Source organism: Cheilinus undulatus, linkage group 7 (assembly GCF_018320785.1).
Source record: "Cheilinus undulatus linkage group 7, ASM1832078v1, whole genome shotgun sequence".
Classification (NCBI taxonomy): Eukaryota; Metazoa; Chordata; class Actinopteri; order Labriformes; family Labridae; genus Cheilinus; species Cheilinus undulatus.
Window position 1 is genome coordinate 47,862,523 of NC_054871.1, and position 14,199 is coordinate 47,876,721.

General features: G+C 38.0%; 1 long non-coding RNA gene across 1 annotated transcript; it reads right to left on the minus strand.

The window, feature by feature from the left end:
* Nucleotides 1-5,661: 5,661 nt before the first annotated feature.
* On the minus strand, nucleotides 5,662-10,906 carry LOC121511956. Its single transcript, XR_005992076.1, has 3 exons — nucleotides 10,188-10,906; nucleotides 8,986-9,085; nucleotides 5,662-6,721 (listed from the first exon to the last, which is right to left on the minus strand). It is a non-coding gene; the product is annotated as an uncharacterized LOC121511956 (long non-coding RNA).
* Between the last annotated feature and the right edge of the window lie 3,293 nt (nucleotides 10,907-14,199).

Consider the following 14,199-nt stretch of genomic DNA (forward strand, 5'->3'; position numbering starts at 1 on the left):
CGCTAGCTAGAGGGACCGTTAGATTTAAGCGCACGCTCAGGACAGAACGTTAACGTGCAAGATGACGTCAGATCTGGCTGAGATCCTTAAATTAAAAAGAAATAAAAACACAAACGCAGAAAGTTAGCCCAAAACCTCTTTAGAGAAATGTAAATTTTATGGATTTTGAAAGCTACATTTATGACTAAAATTCTGGCTAGTCCTGCATACAAAACTTTTTAAATCTTTTTAAAAGTCGTAATTCTAAATTGATCTATCTACTTTCATTCCTTTAAAGACCCCTTGGACACCCTGATTTAGCTGGAATCAGTATTAATGTCAACAGTCCAATATTCCTCAGGCTCTAGTTATAGTAAGTAGTTGAATAGTGACAACATCTCACATGACGTGGTGAAGTAACAGCAACGTGTCATTGCTGCCCGATGTGTCCATTTAAAGTGACCTGATGACCCAAGACCACCCACTGAACCGTCCCACCCCTCAGTAAGTTATCATAAAGGCAGTCTGGTTTTGTCAAGGCCAATGCAGCTGACATGGAGCAGAAAATAAATAAATAAATGACAGACAGCCTTCTCTTATCTGGTGCACCGTGAAAAGATGGCTCACACTAGGGACATAACTGTCAGTTAGAGGGATATCAGACTGGCAGGGACCATGCAGCCTCACTTGGTCTATTTCTAGGCCACTATCACATTTTGTTCTCTTACAGCTAGTCTGGTTCTTCATCAATCTGCTGATTAACTTCAAGTGTCAGTGACAGGTTTGGGAGGAATTTCCACGGTAATAACTTTATTTAATGACCTTTATGCCAATCAGTGATCCTCTAAAAATCCTTTCTCTTCATCATACATCAACAATAGTGGATCCTTCGGTATAATTTAACCATAACTGCATTGTTAAATGGTGACTTCTAAAACCCACTGAGTAGTATCTGAGCTATATGCCAGAATAGTACAGAAGGATTTCCAACTTCAATTTATAGCCTACTGTATTTGCCCAGATCAACACTATTCCTGAATCACAGTCTACGTTTACAGATCGCCTACATACCATATTTATCTATGCTGTGTGTATTTGTGGATTGCCCCAGAGACCGTGGACATGGTCGTCTGTGTTATTTTAACAGTGATGATGAGATAGACCGTGCAGCTGAGGCTTTTGCAGGTCTAAATTAAAGGTGGTTTACTGAACAAAATGTTATTTTTAAGCAATGAAGGTTTCTAAAAGGGCAATAAAGTCATACACACTTATATTTTAGATTTATAAATAGAGGCACACCCCAACTTTATCTCTCAACAGTGCTAATCATCACTAAAAGCTGCTACCAGTTCATGTTTATACTTTTTCCATCAGGTTTAACTGTATTTAAAAAAAAATGCAGAAATGCCAGCATTTTCAACTTTTTGCAAAAGAAATTTAAAAACCGTTTTGTTAAATGAAACTGTACTACAGCATCATTCTCATTTTTTTAATGGCCCTATACACCGCTTTCCACATTATTATGCAAATGAAGATTTTCTCTTATTTTCCTAAATATTAGTCATCAGCCATTAGAGCAAAATTCAAATGTTTTTGAACAAACTTCAAAATGATAACCATTATTTAAAAAAAATAAAAACCTCAAAATCCACTGTTCCACATAATTATGTAAAACTGAGTTTTAAAAGATTTGTAAAGAACTGAAAATGGTCATTCATTGCATTTGCAGCATTAGGTCATATTTACTGAAATTAGAAGCTATTCTAATCAAAACATCTTAACAGTCCCATTTTGTGTGTTTTGTATAAAATAATGTCAATTTTGATTTTTTTTTTCTTCTGTTTTGTGTGTGTGTGTGTTGTTCCAATGCACATAAAGGAAATAAATGTGTATACCAAAAACATTTGTAATTGAAACAATTTCTGGGAGAAATGTTTTATTTTCTGGAAAAATTTCATGGGTGCCAATACTTTTGTCCATGATTGTGCAACACTTAGTTTTTTCCATTGTTTTTTGCTTCTGCTGCTTCACCATTTCAGAGCTTGCACTTTTAAAAAAAAGAGACGTCAGATTTGGAATGTCAGTTCAGAATTTCAGACCCTTGAAATCCAGAATGACTTGCAATCTTTGGCTGCTCACACTCAACAAAAGGATTCCCAACAGCCCTGCAACAGGCACTAATTTTGGGAATTATTGTGGCTAGGAGACTCATTCTTAGTGATTGGAAATCCCCCCTCCTCACCTGCTTTTCTTAAATGGATTTCTAGTATGCCGTCCTTTATACAGACAGAAAGACTCAGATTCTTATGGTGTAACTCAGTAAAGACTTCCCTGCAATCTGGGATTCATTGTCCACTTAGACAGGATCAATGTGGGATGAATACTGTGTGCAGCAAACATATTTTCATTTCTACATTGTTTCACATTGTTTTCCTTTTTGGTGACTAATTTGTCTGTTTATGGTGTCTGAGGCCCTGTTGGTTTTCTTTGTTTTCTTGTTCTTTGTACAAGTTGGAAAATTATAAAGTACTTACAAAACAGATCCCAAATAATCAAAAGCCTTTAAAATTGGACATAAAAAGAGTAGATGAACATAACCAGAGATGAATACAATCATAATAACCCTAAATTGAAAATTAAAATGTGAATAAAATAAGAAATTCAATGAAATTTAACAATGATTGCAATGATAATCACAATCATAAAATAATAAAATGACACAAAAGTGAATTGATCTATTGATAATAAATGTATTATTTGGTCAGCAAACATCTTCGGATCCAAACTCACTTCGTGTGAGTTCATCTCTGAGTGTGAGCTCCTGTTTGTGATCCAGCTGTGATCCTATCTCTGTTTTCAAGGCTAAACTATATGATGACGTCACACGTAGCCAAGCGAATGTGAGGCAGAGCGAGCTTAGGGGGGGGTCCAAGATGGCGCTGTGAGTGGACTCCTTTGACTGAGCTCTGCAACCAACTTTTATTTTTTTTTATTCAACCTTTATTTAACCAGATTAAAACCCACTGAGATCAAGATCTCTTTCACAAGGGTGACCTGGCCAAGAGGTCAGCAGCACACATCATGAAAAACATATTGAATGGTGGCAATATACAATAAGTTAGAATACACATATTTTTGTGAGAGCAAGGTGTTACATGATAAAGTGCAGTATCTTTAACAAAAAAAAAATAACAATTCAGAAACACAGTCACTATTTTTTGAACTTTTTTAAATCACTAATTTTTGCAGGTGGACCAGGATGTCGTCAGAATGATGGATGAGGAAACTCTGTCAAAGTATATTCCTCACTTTGGAGACCGTGTATTTGCCAAAAATTGGACTGGCTCATCCTCACCAGAAGCTGGGAGGAATGCAGAGAGGAAAAAGAACCTTATAGAACGCATATGATCTAAAATGAAACTTCCAAGCACTGGCCAAGCAGCTTCAAGCTCTGCAATCTTACCCTATACAAGACAAGAAGGGCGGAAAGAGAGAGAAATTAATGGGCGCATGTTGTCATTCACAGATGTCATAAAAAGGAACCATACTTATTTGATCTCATCAATCAATCAATCAATCAATCAAACTTTATTTATAAAGCGCTTTTCATACATAACATGTAACTCAAAGTGCTCTACACAGACAAAATAAAAACATTCCCTCAAACCCACCCACCCCCACCTTTTGCTTAACATAGACAATTAGTCATTCCCTCACACCCACACACTTGCAACCACCTTATCCCACTATCAACCACCCCACAGACAACAGTTACATGTGCACCCACTCACACACTGTTTCACGAACACACACACACACACACACCCACACACACACTAAAATAGTGGACATTAGGCTGAGTACAAGAGGCTGAGTACAGATGAACCAGTTGAGAAAGCGCCATCAGAGGAGCCGTCTGCACCAGGAGCAGAGAGTCACCCACAGCTACAGGACACTGACGCAGGACCCAGAGGAGGGATGAGGCAGAGACACCAAACCTCCACCAGGAACCCACGAGACAGACCCCTGCAGCCATAGCCAACCACCGCTCCTGGTGCAGAGAGCTCCCCCAGAGGAAACACTGGAGATCCTAAAAATGATAAAAGGATGAAAATAAGTAAAACCTAAATACAAATAAAAGCTAAGAACTAAAATATAAAATAGCATAACTAAAAAATTAAGGTAGGAAAAGAATAAAATTCCTAAATACAGATTGAAGGCCTAAAATAAATAAATATAAATAAAATAGATAAATATTAATCAAAAGCTAAGCTAAAAAGGTGTGTCTTGAGCCTGCTCTTAAAAACATGAATGTTCTCCGTGGCCCTGAGGTCCTCAAAACTATTTTGCTGTCTTTAGCTAATAAATGAAAGCACTCATTTTTTGTGTTAATGACTGCACAGTTAACCATTTTTCTTTCAAGTTGTTAAAAAGGGCTTGGTCAACAAAGAGCATTCCAAGGTCTATCGCAGAAAATTCTACCCTAATTTCTACCCTACCTTAACACAATGGTCAAAAATATCTCATTCACACAGCAGAAGTTTCTTTATCCAAAGACTGCTACTTGTATGAGTTTTGTTTGGTACGTTTTACATTTTTCTGTTACTGCAAAAGTAGGGATTATTTAACAATTCCCCTGAATCTAAGGTGCTACTCTCATAATTGTTTTTTCAGTTTGAAAGACTTTATAGTACTGTTTACTTGCTGTACTTTTCTCCAGTTTGGACTACTTTGGGACATTATCTACCTCTGATAACTACTCAAATCAATAATCTCTCTGCACAGCTGATGATTTTATGTTTCAGTGACTAAGTAAGTCCTGGTTATTTTAGGCCTTAAGTTGTGTTTACATTCCATTTTATTTTTTTCTCAAAAAATCTCAAAACCCTCTTTTGTGAGGTACTGTAAAAAGACACGTTTTAATAAGAGCAATGTTCCATTATTGAATGTTTGTATATTTAAGGGAAAGCCAGTGTTAGGAGTTAAGGGGTCAAAGTGTAAACTTAGACAATTTTTTGAGAAGTTTAAATTATGAGATAAGAAAAGTGAAATCAATTTTTGTTGTTTATTTGTCCAAAATAAAGGTTGCAAAAAAGATCCTTTGTGGTTTTGTATTCTCAGGACCTCTGTCCAAGAAAAGCAACATCAGAATTCTCACCGTTCACTGTGAAGGCCGGGTTTAGGCTTAATGTAGTTTTTATTCAGTTCTGTTTTCATGCAGTGCCCTTTGAATAACAAACTATTGCAAGTCATACCACTTTTGGTGCAATTTAATCAACAAATTTCAATGTTGATGAAAATGTTGTATTATGTTTTGTATTAAATGCTTTGTATTTAACAGTTTGAAACGCGAGTCCCTTTCATTCCTATTTTCAAAGAAAGTTCATGATTAATCTTATGATTACCATATGATTACTGATATCTGGTCCTGAACATGTGGAAGGAAGGAGACCAGACTGCAACTTCTTACCTACTGTGCCTCACTTTACTAATGCAGTGAAGCTTTCTGTTGTCTTGAAACTAGTTTAAAATAAACACATTTAATATACAGTTAGCTATGTATTTAGGGTGTTAACAGGAAATTATTTGATTTTTAAATCAACATTTCTGTACACAGTTCATTTTAAAATGAGTTTAATTTGTAACTGACTTTAACATTACCAGAGACATAACATTCCAAACAGCATTTTTCCCAAATGACACAGTATTAGTGGAGATGAGAAGGATTCTGGCTGTGGACTGGATTCATCTGTACTTTACTCAAAAGAAAATATCTTCATACAGTTGCCTAAACAGTCATAAGATAAAGATAAATCACCTCTTGGTTTGCCTTGATGTAGGTATTTAAAGCTATATACAGAAAGTATTAAGATTTAGCATTTATATTAATGACAGTGTTCTGTCAAAGTCTCAAGAAGGCTCTAATTACTGTGGTGTGACTTTTTAGTTGCATTTATCAAACAGAATGAAACAACCCTTGATCATTTTCAAACACATAATTGAGAGCAAGGGTAACTAAAGTGTAAATGGAAAAACAATACACACATTAAACTTTCAATACAAAATAATGTCATCTGTAGCAGAGTGTAACATTGCAAGTAAAGCCATGTCTAATATTGTTAAGAAACTGCGGGTGTCTGTAGCTAAGACATATTAGACTTAAATGAAAAAAAAAGTTTGTTCTCTTCTCAAAGTAGGAAATGTAAACACTAAAAACATTCAAAACAAAGGCATGTTCATTCCTACTGATGTGTGTGTTCTGCACAAAACTGATAAAGAATCAGAGAGCAGGTATGTGTTAAACACCTGGAAATGGAGCTGATCTCACAACCAGCTGCAACTGGATAATTGTTAACAACCACTTGTGTGAAACAACAAACTAGCAAGGTAAGGACTATTCTGGCCCCGACAACTGTGCTCTTATCAAGGGCCTCAGTTGTCGGTAAAGTCTGGTAGCTTGGACAGCATTGTGGCCAGCCTGAAGATTATGCTCCTCCATTACTAAAACGCAGAGCTCAAGAAGATCTGGATCACAGACAATATCAGTTTTCCAATGGCAAACATCTTGTTGCAGGATGATGTCCAGTCTTTCATGGTCCAGTGGGATGAGGTAGTCCTGTGCCTGGTAGAGTTCTGGTGCATGATACATGAGGAAAGGTTTTCCATGATACAAGTCACAACCATTCTGACCTGGCCGGATCCGGTGGGTGTTCCATGTTGTCACCACAGGGTCCAACTCCTTCTGTAAAATAAGACAAGTGTGAGTGTGTGACTAGGTCCTTCAGTCAGTCAGTCAGTCAATCCTTGAGTCAGTCAGTCAGTGAGTGAATCAGTCAGTCCATCAGTCAGTCCTTGATTCAGTCAGTCCTTGAGTCAGAGTCAGTCAGTGAGTCAGTCAGTCTTGCAGTCAGTGAGTGAATCAGTCAGTCCATCAGTCAGTGAGCCAGTCAGTCCTTGATTCAGTCAGTCCTTGAGTCAGAGTCAGAGTCAGAGTCAGTCAGTCAGTCAGAGAGTAAGTCAGTCCTGCAGTCAGTGAATGAATGAGTGCTTTGGTGAGTGAGTCAGTACTTCAGTCAGTGAATGGGTCAGTCCTTGAGTCAGAGAGTCAGTCAGTGTGTCCTTCAGTTAGTGAGTCAGAGAGTCAGTCAGTCAGTCCTTCAGTTAGTGAGTCAGTCAGTCCTTGAGTCAGAGAGTCAGTCAGTGTGTCCTTCAGTTAGTGAGTCAGAGAGTCAGTCAGTCAGTCCTTCAGTTAGTGAGTCAGTCAGTCCTTGAGTCAGAGAGTCAGTCAGTCCTTGAGTCAGAGAGTCAGTCAGTCCTTGAGTCAGAGAGTCAGTCAGTCCTTGAGTCAGAGAGTGAGTCAGTCAGTCCTTTAATTAGTGAGTCAGTCAGTCCTTTAGTGAGTGAGTGAGTCAGTGAGTCAGTGAGTCAGTCAGTCAGTCAGTCAGTCAGTCAGTCAGTCAGTCAAGTATTTTATGAGTCAGCTAGTGAGTGAGTCAGTGATTGAGAATACCTGAATGACATTAAGAATGCAGAACTGAATGAGGCCCTTGTCAACCACATCCCCATTGAAGTCCCCCACTGCCTGGAACTCCTGAAACAAGTCTCTCCAGTAGTCAGCATTCTGTCTCCGATAGTGTCCCACCAGCTTTCAATCCTCTGATTTGCAGTACTTCTTACTTGAAGAACACATGGTCCTTGAACTGTGCCATTTTCATCCTCATGCAAAAAACACTGTAATCTATTGACATGTACATTCTCTGTTCCAAGATCAGATCTGATTATTTTTGGGCAACCCCCACACTCACTAACAGCACCGATGAAATATGCTGCTATCACCTCTGATTCGCTGTTTGTAAAGTTTGCTTGCATCCAGATGATATGTCATGAGAAGCCATCAATGCACCTATTAACTCCAATGCCAAACAGTGTCAGTTTATCGTAAGAGTCCATGTGCTAAATGTAATTTGGTCCCGGGACACTGTAATGCCTTCTTCTGAGTCTCCTACCTTTTCTCTGTCGTATACCTTCTGGGTTCAAAATAGTTAGCACTTCATGCACCAGGTTTCTAGTGACCCGCAATCCTGCTGATCTGCATCTCTCTGTCATCATCAGATATCCATGAAGACGTCCAGGACCACTTAGCTGGTCAGCTATAAAGTTAGCTACAACATCGGGCTCACTATGATTGCGCTGCCGATAAAGCTGGAGTCTCGCTAGCAGCATTCTAAGATGGCGTACACTTATGTGTTATGCCGAACAGCAAGACATAAAGCTATTTCAGCTTGTGTCAGACCTTGATTGAAAAGATATGTGATGTGGTGATCAATATTCTCCTGCTCTTCTGACATTGCTACGATGACCAGGGTGCAGACACTGGGCTCCCAGGAAAAAAGAAAGACCACAGCTGCAGGAAGAATGGGGGGTCTTATAGACAGATGATGTCCAGCTGGATGCAGGAACTTGGTCACAGTGTGCTCGAAGCCTTTATGGTCACCGTAGAAATGGAGAATGCTTGAGTCCGTAAAACAGTTTTGGGTAAATTAATTAATACAAAATTTAAAATGCGAATGAAACATTTGCTAGATGTTAAAAGTATTAGTAATATGGACAACCTTTGGCAGCAAAGCTGCTTCACCAGCAAAACTGAAGGTAAATCTCAATGAGTGGCAAAAAAATCAAAAAGTGCAAACTGGCTTACAGGTCAATTTAGATGCAGACAATCAAATTGCATTTATGATCGTGGAAAGTTCGCAGCCAGCTAGTTCAAAGGCACAAACAACTTCCTTTTTCATTGCCTCTGCCTATAGCCTTAACCAACAGGTATTTTGGCTCTGGCTCCTGACAAATAACTCTACTAGTGAGATTATTTCTGCTCCTGGAGCAGCTCTGAAAATCATTTGTTAACATCACTAAAGCTTCCATCTGCCTTGTACTCATCATCAACTCTGACTTGAAAAAAATACCCATGTTCATGTTTGAGGTTGTGTACTGTTCAGGAGGTTTTACCTTTGTGGAATACTTGGTCCCAGTAACAGTGTGTTCAGAGCCACTGTAGTCACCGGCCTCCCAGGGGAAAGTGGAAGCCCCTCCACCACATCTGCTACAGCTGTAAGACAAACAAACATCATTTATCCATATCAGAGGTATTCTTTAATGACTCATTTTGAACATCTTCCCAGAAAGCATTATAATTTGTAGAGGAAAGGCACAAGGATCATCTGAATTATCCAATACCCCAGTAACATCAATGAGCTGTTGAATAAGATCTGTCCATTTGACCATTTGAAGAAATATAACTATCCGTCTGAGATGGTTAACAATCTCATTTGCTTAAAAATAGTCATTTGGACCTAATTTTATCAAAATTAAACAGTCATGCTGGATTAATTAGTTATTGTGTAAATGTGGAAATATGTAATTTTCTGTGTACTGGTGTCAACCTAAGAGAACAGCCAGCATAGAGCTGAGGAGCAAAAGAAAACACATGAATCAAGATGATCAGAATAAGGCAGCTAAATGAGCAGGAATGCAGTCCTGTATTATCAAAACCAGTGTTTCCTCTGCTACTTTAATTTGTCATTTTGTTTATTTCCAACACTTTCAACGTTTTTAGTTTGGTAGACACACCAATGTCAACAGTACACTCATAGGCTGCATCCCTCACAGGCCTTGGAGCATCCTAGATGAGCAGAGTTTCTCTGCATGAACCATGAGAGCAGCAGTGTTGACATTTCAGGTTTTTACCACATTTTGAACTTTGACTGATTTGTTCATTTACAGAGGAGAAAATGTGCATTTTACCGCGTCTATTTCGTCTACAGTGATCACAGAAGCAGCAAAAACACGTTCTATCTAACTGTATAGAAAGCGAGCATATACGCCTGCAGCTCAACCCCACTGCTCCCGACTCGGGGAGACGGTGTGAGGAGGGAGAGAGTCTTGCAGCCTACCTGCACAGGTGGAGAAAGGCAGGCCAGGTAGAACGATGACACGTTTGAATGCAATTACTAGCGTCATTTTGCATGGTGTTACAGCGAGGAGAGTACGGTAGGCGGCCCGTACACAGCAGGACCCCCAAGCAAGCGCACACACAAACACACAAAATGCACCGTTGTTCCCCGCCGTTATTGTTGTTAACTTCAGGTTATGATAAAGGTACCCACAAAGTTGCTAAAGCACAAACACAGAGAGAAACAGGCTAAACTTACCTCACTGGTGTGGTCAGCAACCGCAGAGCATGTGATGGGTTGGCTCTCAGAGTGATCAGCCTTCAGTTTGTTTCGTACACCATCCGGAAATTATCTCGTTATCACGAGAAAACGGAGTAAATAATATATGTGAATTCATGGCCCTTTAGGGCTTCCGTAGTTTTGTGTCTTGTGCTATATTTTATTTTCTTTATAGAAATGAATATTGAAAATCAAACCGTTATTTGACTTTTTCTTACTCGTTCCAGACAACAAAAAAGAAAATCAAGCTGTATTTCAATTTTGGTTTTTCTATTTTAAAACAAAAATCAAATAACCAGTCGTTTTTCTATTTTTGATATCTGTTTACAAACGTTTTATCCAATTACCAAAAGAGACACGGACCCTCGAGGAACGATTCTCCAGTTCTCCTCGCGGGTATTCAAGGCAGGGGTCTGGGCAGCAGCCAAGACCAACGAGTATCTACGAGACAACGGCCTTCGCTTTGCTGAGGACCTTTGCAAAATCGACAGGGAAAATCGCAAGAAATTATGGCCAGCGGTACAGGCAGCCAGAAAGGAAGGAAAGAAGGCCTGCTTCGTTGGAGGGCGTGCTGTTGTTGAACCGAAAGAAATCTTTCTACCTCCACTTTAAAAACAGTTATCTCAGCTGACACGAAGAAGTTCGTCGTTACCCCACTAGAGGGCACCATTCACCCACGGCACTGCAGCTAGAGCTCTTCAATGGATGTCTGAGGTTTCTACTCTTTACAGTTCAGGTTACAAAGTTAGTCAATCCACGCTTTGTTTTTCATCTCTACTAAATGCTCCTTATTTGTATTCCACTATTCAGTTAGTACTCTGAAATTCTTTTGAGGTTCCTTCTAACTTAAATACCTTTTCTGAGTTAAAATGGTGTTTAAAGAGTCCTTTAATTACTTCAATGCTACAATAGAGAGTTAATTCTTCCTACCGCTCTACTTTTCAGTCCACACGTTTAAATGTTGTGATGAACTCTGAAATCTCAAAATTGTTTCCATATACAGGCATTTCAAGTTTAATGGTTAAATGACTACTTATGTTACTCCAATATTCACACAATTCTGATTGTCATTGGTGCAGTTCTCATTCCCTATACAATAGTTTGTGTTAAGTCTTTAGCGACTCATTTCTCAAGTGTTTTATTCTAAGTAATTGAAACTGACCTTATCTTTATTTTCTTTGAATGCCAGGGGTTTAAGAGATAACGGAAAGCGCAAAGCTTTATTTTTATTTTCTAAGAATTTTAAAACTGATTTTTGTTTTTACCAAGAAACTCATTCAACAGTCAATGACACAAACTTCTGGAGGTCCCAATGGGGAAATGATCTTTGGCTCTCACATAAATCAGAGCGCTCAGCTGGGGTAGGTACAATGAAAAATAATTTCACAGGTAACCTTCTACAGTCAGATATAGATGCAGAAGGTCACTATATATCACAGATCATTGAATTCAACAAAGTTATTTTTATTATCACTAATATTTATGGGTACAACTCAAACTCAGAAAATGAAAATTGACTAGATATTATTGAAAAGAAAACACTATTGTGGTTAGCTAAATTTCCCAATGCATTTCTTGTTATAGGTGGGGACTTCAACATTGCTCTCGATAATACGCTGGACAGATGGCCCTCTAGAGCAAATACTAATTCTGGTGTCTACTTAAAACTCTTTATGGTAAAGTTTCACCTCATAGATATTCCCTAATAATAGAGAGTACACATGTTGCAATACTTCAAGGTCTTCTTTATCTAGAATTGACTACTGGTTAATTTCAGAAGACCTCAAAGAATGTACAACCACTCAGATTTTGACCACCCCGCTAACAGATCACAAAGCTATCTACATTAATATCTCTCTCTTTCCAGCCATTGATCATATCTACTCATCATACTGGAAATTAAATAGCGATGTTCTTGACTCGCTAGCTGTAAGAGAAGAAATAACAAGGTTAATTTAGAAATACTGGACTGAAGCTCAAAATGAAAATCGATACTGCAGTAAATGGGAACTTTTTAAATTTGAAGCCTCCAAATATTTAAGAAAATATAGCTCTGATCTTGCTAAAACAAGAAGAATAAATGAAGAAAATATTATATTCATGATCATGTCCTTATCCCAGAAGCCCCCAGAATCTCTTACATCAGACGAAAAAGAAGCAATTTCAGAATATCAAACCAAACTAGACGATATCTACAGAAACAAAGCAAAAGGTGCTTTTATTAGGTCACGTCAAAAATGGATTGAGGAAGGTGAGCAAAACTCAGCGTACTTCTTTAGGCTAGAAAAATTCCACTCCAAAGTAAACTCTATCAGACAATTGAAAATTGATAACCAAATATGTAACAATCCACGTCAGATTGCTGCTTATTGCTCTGATTTTTACAGCAAATTATATACATCTCATTGCTGTGAAAATAGTGCAACTTCTTTTATAGATTTAATCCAAGTTAATCCAATTTCTAACAGTGACAAGGAATTGTGTGATGCTCCTTTAACCCTTCAAGAAATTATTGACTCCATGAATAGCCTTAAACTGAACAAAACTCCCGGAGTGGATGGATTAACCTCTGAATTTTACAAGGTATTTGTGAAGCATTTAGCTCCGTTCTTACAAAAGGTATTTACAGAAAGTATTTTGCAAGAAATCCTTCCACCTACTTTAACCCAGGGTCTGATCACACTCATTCCAAAACCTAAAAAGGATATGTTACTCACTGACAACTGGCGTCCCATTTGTTTACTGAATAATGATTATAAAGTATTAGCTATTGCCTTTGCCAAACATCTTAAACTTGTCCTAGATACCATCATAGATGAATCTCAATCTGGATTCATGAATGACCGACACATTACTAACAATATTAGATTGGTGCTGGATATCTTGGACTACTCTGAGTTGATTATTGAAAACGGCTTTATTCTATTTTTAGATTTTTACAAAGCGTTTGATTCTGTTGAGCACCATTTTATTTATGACTCATTACAAAAATTTGGCTTTGGTCCTTTCTTCAACAAAACCATTCGCACCTATACTAATAGCAATGCTTCTATAAAATTAAATTCCAGCACAACTCCTCGTTTTGACATTAAGCGTGGAGATCGACAGGGCCGCCCAATTTCACCGTACCTTTTTCTTATTGTCACTCAACTCTTAAATAATCACATTAAGGCCAGCTCTTTGGAAGGAATCACAATTGCAGATCGAGAAATTATCATTAGCCAATTAGCGGATGACACTGCTCTTTTTTTGAAAGATGCCTCTCAGGTTCCCCGAGCCTTAGATATCATCCATGTATTCTCTGAAGCCTCAGGTCTCTGTTTAAATTTGAATAAATGTGAACTTCTAGCAGTGAAAGACTCTGATATGGACTCTACAGAAAATATCCCTGTCAGAGATACAGTGACATACTTAGGTATTTCTATAAATAAAGACCAACAAAATAGATTTTCATGAAACTTCACAACTATTGAAAAAGCCCAAGAGATTCAACCACTGGCTCCTGAGAGATTTATCTTTAAAAGGTAGAGTCTTGATAACAAAAGCAGAAGGCATCTCCAGGTTAACCTACACTGCTCTTTCCTTATACATTGATAACAAAACAGTTAGAGACATTGATCAGCGTTTATTTAATTTCCTCTGGAAAAACAAGACCCACTATATTAAAGAGTCAGTTGTCATGAATAGGTATGAGATTGGTGGTCTTAACTTTTTAGATTTTAGTACACTAAACAATACTTTTAAGGTCAACTGGATCAAACAGTTCTTTAAAAATCCAAACTCTTTGTGGAATCATATATTTTCCAAATCTGGAGGATTAAATTTTCTACTTTTATGTAATTATAAAATAGAGAAGATCCCTCCCCCTCTCTCCAAATTTCATAAACAAGCACTGCTAGCATGGTCTGTGTTATACAAGCATAATTTTTCACCCCACCGTTATCCAATCTGGAATAACTGCAACATTCTTTATAAAAACAAATCTCTTTTT